The sequence below is a fragment of the Octodon degus genome, unplaced genomic scaffold (assembly GCF_000260255.1).
Source record: "Octodon degus isolate 3935 unplaced genomic scaffold, OctDeg1.0 scaffold00022, whole genome shotgun sequence".
NCBI classification, from domain to species: domain Eukaryota; kingdom Metazoa; phylum Chordata; class Mammalia; order Rodentia; family Octodontidae; genus Octodon; species Octodon degus.
In genome coordinates this window covers 17739190-17747650 of record NW_004524598.1, presented here as the reverse complement: position 1 = coordinate 17747650, position 8461 = coordinate 17739190, and positions in this window count along the sequence as shown.

Here is an 8461-nt window from a genome sequence, read left to right as displayed (position 1 = left end):
ATCTGGCTGCTGTGCTCCACTTCTTTCTGCTGCAGGTGTTAGAGTTGAACCCTTTGTGTCTCTCTGGCAAGATGTTCTGCTCCTGAATCAGCTGTGTGGGTCTTGCCTCTAGCCTCTTTGCAGGGAGTTCTGCTGAAGGGTTCCCTGCTGGGCCTGCATGCAGCCTGGGTCAAATGAGGATCTCCGGGCCCGGGTCATCTCATTCACTCGCCAGGCCTGCGCTCTGGGTCTATTCAGGATCCCGCGGCCTGGGTCGTCTCATTCTACATGGCATTAGTTTTAATATCTCATGGTTATATTTTTCTGCTGGATGGTTAAGAGCAAGTTAAAGCAAGACCTATATAACTAAAAATGTAACTTTTGTATCTGACATGGTCAGTCAAATCCCCTCAGGATTTATGCTGAAACTATGTATAGCAGCGCGTAGATCCTTTGTCAGTGTCAGCATATGGATGAGTCACAGCCATTGCTTAACCAATTTGCTCTTTGTGAAAGCCTGAGAGAGCTATTTCTCTTCAGGTGACTCTCCTTAGGCACACTATACATCACTGATCACTTTCATCTGTGGCTCCATAATCTCCTTGGGCAGAAAATTTGGGACACCACTGAGTAACAGGATGCCACAGCACAGGTTCTCTTATGTCCTGGGTCCTCCCTGACCTAGAAGGGCTAGGATCAAAATACTGGCTATCCCTGTAGCCCTTCTATTTCCCTAGATTTTACCTGCAAACTTTTGTTGTTAACTATCCAGAAAAGAAGCTTAATGATATTATTACTCTGTAACAGAGTCAGTTGAGCTTAACATCAGTATCTGTCTGAATATCAAACACCTTAGACATAACATGAAGCTTCTATTTTTCAACAACCATGGGTTTTCTAAACTTTAAATCCCAATAGAGTGTTAAAAAAAACAATTATACATAAAAGGACACCATTCTTAAATGAAGTATAGCATTTACCTTCAGAAAGCTAAAATAGTCGTATCTGTATCCTCCACATTTTATAGTTTTTATGCTTAACAGAAATGTTTATTCCAGAAGTGTTGAAATCTACAGCAAATCAGTGTATATAATCATGTTAGAATATGCAAACTATGACTAAATCTTCTCATTCCACTTTGTGTTGCAAAATATTGGACCTATAACTATACTCGGGAAAACTGGAATTCATATTGTTTTGTGGTTTTCTTTAACAAATGTAGATCGTTATACAGTCTCAAGTATTAGTATAGAGTTAAAGTAGGGAGAGGGAGAAAGGGAGAGAAAATGGCTGAGAAAAATAGGATAAAGTGGAAACAGAGCTTTGTAAGTAAGGCGGGGAAGAGGGGTTAAAGAGAGCAAGAGGAATGGAGATAAAAGAGGCACTAAGATATATCATGTACAGGTACAAATTCCCTATGATAATTGTGGACATTATGTATATCTAAATTATAATAATAAGTCTAATAAAAATGAATAAGTAACCAAATGAAGTATTTCTATTACACATAAGATAAAATTATAGACAGTGCATTGACAATCTTTTAGGTAATATTTTTTTTTTTTAGTACCGGGTCTATGGGGTCTCACTAGATAGACTGGGCTCATAGTGATTCTCCTGTTTTCAACCTCCCAAGCACTGGGATTACAGGCACATGCCACCACACCAGTCTCAATCACCTTCTCAGCATGTCCTGGGGGTGGAGTCAGCACAGCTCACCAGGGCTTGAACCCCTGCCTCTGCACTCTGCCTAAGCAGGTGCTTTAGTCTGCTGAGCTATCTGGCCAGCCCCAATGTAAAATATTTATACTATAAAAGATATATAGGTTTCAAAGTGAGAAGAAATATATTATTATAAATCATATGTCATAAAGCATTTGTATTTTCAAGCAGTACTTTTTATTTTCTCTAATGACATGAACCAAACAGTTGTGTCATGTCATTACTTGGTTATAGATATTTACTTAGAATTGCACCAGGCATTGTTTCTTGGTGACCTATTTATGAATGATACACTCGTGATGTTTGCTTGTCTAGACTTTATCCATCTATCTGCTTCTGAGAGATGCAATATTTATGATGAATTTATATTGTTTCTCAAAATATTTATTCTGCTTACAATCCCTATACTTATGATCGTGAACACAAACACACACACACACACACACACACACACACACGTATTTATATAATTAAATATTTTAGAAAAACATCTTAAGCCACATAAGCAGTCATTCCCCTTCATTCCATTCCTCCAGTCTATCAACCACTAATCTGAAAATTTTGTTTCTATGGGTGAATCTATTCTGGATACTTCACATAAATAGAATAATGCAATATGTGGTGTTTTATGTCTTCTTTCATTTAGCCTCATTACTCTAAAGCTTTTCTATGTTATGGCATGAATCAATATTTCATATCTATTTTACAGCTGTAGGAGCCATAGTGTGAACATATTACTTTTTATTTATGTAGCTTGCATCTTGCAGCTAATGTGAATAGTACCACTATAACTTTATGTGTGTGAATATTTATTTGAGTAAATTCTTCCAAATTTTAGAGTATTGTAAGAATAATATTTCTGTATTCAGTGGAAATACTATATTTAATTTATTGAGGGACATTCTGTTCTGTGTCATGTTTAAGAAATAACTGTCAAATTCAAGATCATGAACACTGAGCCTTTTGTACCAGGATAAGAAAGACTATAAAGAACAAGGAAATGTTTTATCTTCTTATTTTTCATTTTTTAATTTTTTTTTTGCAGAACTGGGGATTGAGCTCAGGCCCTTGCTCTTGCCAGGCAAGTGCTTATTCTACTGAGCCATCTCCCCAGCCCCTTTATCTTCTATTTTTAAGAAGAGGTTGAGAATAATACATATTAATTCTTTAAATACTTACAAAATTAAACAGTGAAACTATTTGCTCCTGAATCGTCCTTTATTGCAGATTTTTAAAACTTATGACTGCAATCTCATTCTTTGTTACAACTGTTCTTTCTGTTCTTTTCTGAGTTGATTTTGGAATTTTGTGTAGTTCTGAGAATTTGCTCTTTAATTTAAGTAACTTAAATTGTGTGAACACTAATGGAAATTTCTTGGAATCATTTATTTATCCCTGCTTAGTATAATATAACCAATTCCATTTTTATTTATTATTTCCTACCGCTTTGTCGATGCTATCAATGTTTCCAAGAAACTTGAAAATTGGGTTTCTTTGATATTCTGTTTTTCTAATCTCTATTTCTTTTGTCTCCTGTCTTATATTTTTCCTTCATCTTGCTATATTTGGGTTTATTTTCTCTTCTTTATTAATTTCTTAAACTATAAGTTTATGCTATCTTTTAAAATCTTTTATAAATTTATTTATTTGGCATAGGGTCCTGCTATGAAGCTCAGACTCAAAGGAATCCTCCTATCTCAGCCTCCCCAGAGCTGGGATAAAAGGGGCACTCCACCACACCTGGTTTTGGGGCTGTCACAGCACACTCAGGTTTCTGGGGCCAACAGAGCATGCAGTACTGGAAATTGAACCTGGGTTCTTGTGCTCTCCCAGTAGATGGTTAGACTGCCAAACTATCTTCCCAGTCCCCAAATTTAGATTATTGATTTGAATCTTTGATCTTTAATGTAGACATTTACATTTTTATATTTTTCTCTTTAACCTGTGAGTTTTCATACCATGTAGTTTTCTACTCATTTCTCTCAATGTGTTTTTTATTTTCCTTGTGTAATGGATGTCCACTACCACCACTTTTATTAAATAGAATTCTGAAAACCAGGGCCAGAACAATTATACAAGAGAAATAAATAAAAGGACTTAAGATAGGAGCGAAAGAAGTTAAATTATAATTATTTTAAGAAGACATGATACTCTAAATAGGAGACTCCAAAAAATTTACCAAAAAAATAGATTTCATAAACAAATTCAGTAATATATCTGGGTACAAAATCAAGGCTAAAAAATCGCTATCATTCCTGTACACAAGCAACAAATGCACATAAAGAGAAGTTAGGGAAAATATATATTTTACAGTAGCATCCCCCCAAAATGAAATACTTAAGAATCAGTGCAACAAAGGAAGTAAAAGATCTATACATAGAAAGGACAGTACTCTGGAAAACAAGGTCAAAGAGAATATCAGAAAATGAAAAAATGTCCCTTGCTTATGAATAGGGAGAAGCAACATTGTGAAAATGGTCATAGTCCCAAAACTATACTACAGATTTAATACAATTTCAATGAAAATACTACTAATATACCTCACAGAATGAGAAAAGACATTCCTAAAATTCATTTGGAAGAAGAAGAGATCTAGAATAACAAAAGAAAGTCTGGAAAACAAAGGTAAGTGAGGAGGCGTCACAATCATTGGCTTGAAATTATAGTACAAGCTACTGTGATAAAATAAAAATGGAATTTTGGGGAAGAAAAAAGACCTCAAGGTCAGTGGACCAGAACAGAAGATCCAGTAGCAGCCTCAAACACATTGATCCAATGTACATTGACAAAGTGCCCAAACATGTTCACTGGAAGAAAAATAGTCTCTTTAATAAATGGTGCTGGAATAAATGGCTTTCCACATGCCAAGGGCTCAAACTAGACCCTTCTATATCATCATGCTCTAAAGTACAAAATAGATCAAAGATCTAAATACTAAAACAGAAACACTAAATTTACTGCATTAAAAAATAGGTAGAAATCTCACAAACATAGGTATAGGCATAAACTTCACAAACAAAACCCAGACTGCAGAGAAAATAATAAAAAGAATCAACAAATGAGATCTGAGCTTACTAAAAGGCTTTTACAGGACAAAAGATATTGCCAATAGAGTGAAAAACAATCTGCATAGTGTGAGAAAAATTATAGAGTATTGTCCCTTATACAAAGAACTTTTATTTAGAACATGTATTGAAAAATATCAGTCCCCCAAAATTCAAAGACTCAATCCATAAATGGTCACTTCAGATGTATAGACACTTTTCATATGAAAATAAGTTCATGAAAAATTACTCCACATCAACCATTTGAGAAATGCAAATTAGAACAACACTGAGATTCCATCTCGCTCTAGAAAAAATGGCTATCCTCAAGAAGTCAGCCAATAACAAATGCTAGAGGGGCTATGGGATAAAAGGAACACTTTTCCACTATTGATGGTAGTGTACACTAGTACATATACTGTAGAAATCAGTGTGAAGATTCCTCAAAAACTAGGATTAAGGGTCCCATTCACCTGGCTATTCCTTTCTTGGCATCTTCTCAGAAGAACTGAAAACATCATACCACAGTAATTGATATATGTGTTTCATGTTTATAGCTTATATATAAGCCTTTTCTTTTTCTTGTCTGATTTCTCTAAGGCTTCAAATACCGTGTTTAACAGAAGAGGGGATGGTGTGCATCCTTGTTATGTTTCTGATTTTAGAGGACAAGCTTTCAGTTTATCCTCATTTAATATGGTGTGAGCCATTGTTTTGTAGCAAATGTCTTTCATCAGTTCCAAGTAAAGTTATTCTTCCTGATTATCTCTAAGGAGTTTTTTCATGGATACATAGTAGAAATTCTCAAAACTTTTACTTTTTATATGATGATGATCATAGGGTGATTTAGTTCTTGCATCTGTTTATGTGGTATATTACATTTTATGATTTTGAAGGTTGAATCTTCCTTGCAACCCTAGGATAAAACCTACTTGATCATTTTGTATAATTATTTGATTATTTTATACTCTATTTGCCAACATCTTATTAAAGATTTATGCATCTCAATTCATTAAAGATATTGGCCTTTAGATTTCTTTGTACTGAGTCTTTGCCTGTTTTATTATCATGCTATTCCACACTGAAACTAGAAATCAATGACAAAAGAAACTAAAGCAAATTTGTAATCAGAGGGAGATTTAGTAACATAGTCCTTAACACAGAAGAAATAATGAAAGGAATTTTACAATTTATGGAATTAAACAATATCTGTATAAGGTGCTGTACATGGTTCAGGGTAAATCCTGATGGGATTTGACTGACCTTGTCAGATAGCAAAAGTTATATTTTTAGTTATATAGGTTTTGCTTTAACTTGTTCTTAACCATCCAGAAGAAAAGTTTAACCGTGAGGTACAAAATGTAAAACCATATTAATATGATGAGCTGCAAAAGGCTCAAGTCAACAACTTTGGGCAATTATCAGTTCTGCTGATAACCCTCTACTATTATGAACTATTGAACTATATTGGGTTACTATGCTGAATTCAATTAGCTACAATATTTGAACTGACATCAAGTATGAAAAAGTCCTTTAAAAACTTCTCCAAATACAGTTTCTCTAACAGCAATAGAACACTCATGTCTGACAAAACAAAACAAAAAAGGGGAATATAAATAAAGGAATAGATAGATAGATAGATAGATAGATAGATAGATAGATATATGGATAGATATACAGCTACTTTCTCTTAGTTCAATGAAAAGAAAGGTTTGCACTAATATTGTTTAGACAAGATAACATGTCTGCATCTTGTACTCTGAATAAATACTATGAAGACAACAATGTGCAATGTATTAATTATTGCAACTGTCCTACTAACTTATTTTGAAACTGTTTCATTGCTATTTTATCTTTTTCTCATTTAAATGAATTAAATGCAATAAAAAGTACTTATATATTGCACCAGAATCTATGGAACATAACACAGCCTGTCCCAACAGAGAAATTTATTACAATCAATTTACATATTAGGAAAAACAGAGCAAGATCAAACAACTTAAACATAATCCTCAAGATATATAAAATACAATAATAATTAATAATCCAAATTTAAGAAGAGACATCACAAAGATCAGAAATTGTTACTAAAAAAGCAATAAAATGATTCAAAAAATTGAAGATTTGGTCCTTTGAAAAACTAAAAAAAAAAAAAAATAGACAAGCCCTTAGCCAATTGTACTAAAAAAGAGAAAAGATTTGCATCAATGAATTTAGAAATGAGAAAGAGAAATCGCAACAGACACCATAAAAATTCAGTAGATAGTAACTACTGTGAAAAGTGTGTGGCAATAAAATGAAAAATCATGGAAAGAAAGGACAGATTTGTAGACTCATAAAATTACCTACCCTAAACCAAGAAGACATAAAATTTCTAACAATCCAATAACAAATATTAAAATTGAGTTAGTCATAAAAAATCCACTAACTAAAGACAAACAAACAAAGAAAAGAACTTGATGGACTCACAGTTCAATTCCAGAAGATTTTGAGCATCGATGTGGTAGCACCACTACTCCTCAAACTCTTCACTGAAATTGGAATGAATACCATAAAACCTCATTTCAAGAAGCCAGCTTAATATATGTATTTTTTTCTTACAAAATTTCCTTATTAGCAAAGAACTGGCTCAATCTTTCTTTTCCTGGGAATATTTGGATTTCTTTTTCATTTTCAGTACATTGCTTTTCTTTCTTTCTTTCTTTCTTTCTTTCTTTCTTTCTTTCTTTCTTTCTTTCTTTCTTTCTTTCTTTCTTTCTTTCTTTCTTTTCTTTTCTTTTCTTCCCCAAACCAGGGATTGAGCTCAGTCCCTGGCTCTTGCTAGGGAAGTGCTTTTTCTACTGAGCCATCTTCCAAGCCTTACTATTTTTCTTTTTACGTACTTTCAATCAAACTCGACATCATGATTTCCAGGTAGGTGCCAAGCCACTGAACTATATCTTTGGCCCTACCCTTTCATTCTTAAAGAGTAATTCTGCCAGCTACAATAGTCTTCATTAATACTTCTGGATTTGTTTCATTCTTCACTTTAAATTTTTCATCTGACCGTCTGGCCTACGTGAAATTTTTGAAGAAATAGTCTTAGAAGACTTTATATCTGGAGAAAATACATATTCAGTTAGATGACATCCAAGAATAGGCACAACTAATCTATAATAAAACTCAGAATAAGGGTTATCTTCATAGTGATTAGGACTATCTTGTTTGTATTTAGAGTGGTAGGGATGCCCTAAAGGATTCATATGTGATACAGGAAATGCTCCACATCTTGATCTTTGTAATGAACATCCAATCATTTGTCTATGTAAAAACACACCAAACTGTATATGAGAGTTTAAAGACTTCTATGCATATTTTGTGATAAATACGAAACCTACCTAGGACCTGTACCCTCACCCCAAGGCTCACTTCCTTTTGGCCTCAAGCCAGGGCCAAAACCACAGAACAGGTCTGCCCCACTTTGACCTGGGCAAAAAATCACACGAACTCTCCTTTTGTTGACATCAAAAGTCCCCCACAGACCCCATAGCCCTGCCAAGATTAGCTCTCCTTCAGCTGTTCCAGCCCACAAACACCCTCTCCACAACACCCCTTTTAGTCCCTGTGCTTTGTGTTGTTTGCTGCTGTCTTGGTGCACTAGACAGCCAGCCCACTTGTCCGACCTCCAGTGAATCTTCTTGCATTAGAATGCATGGTCCAGTTGATCATGTGGATTC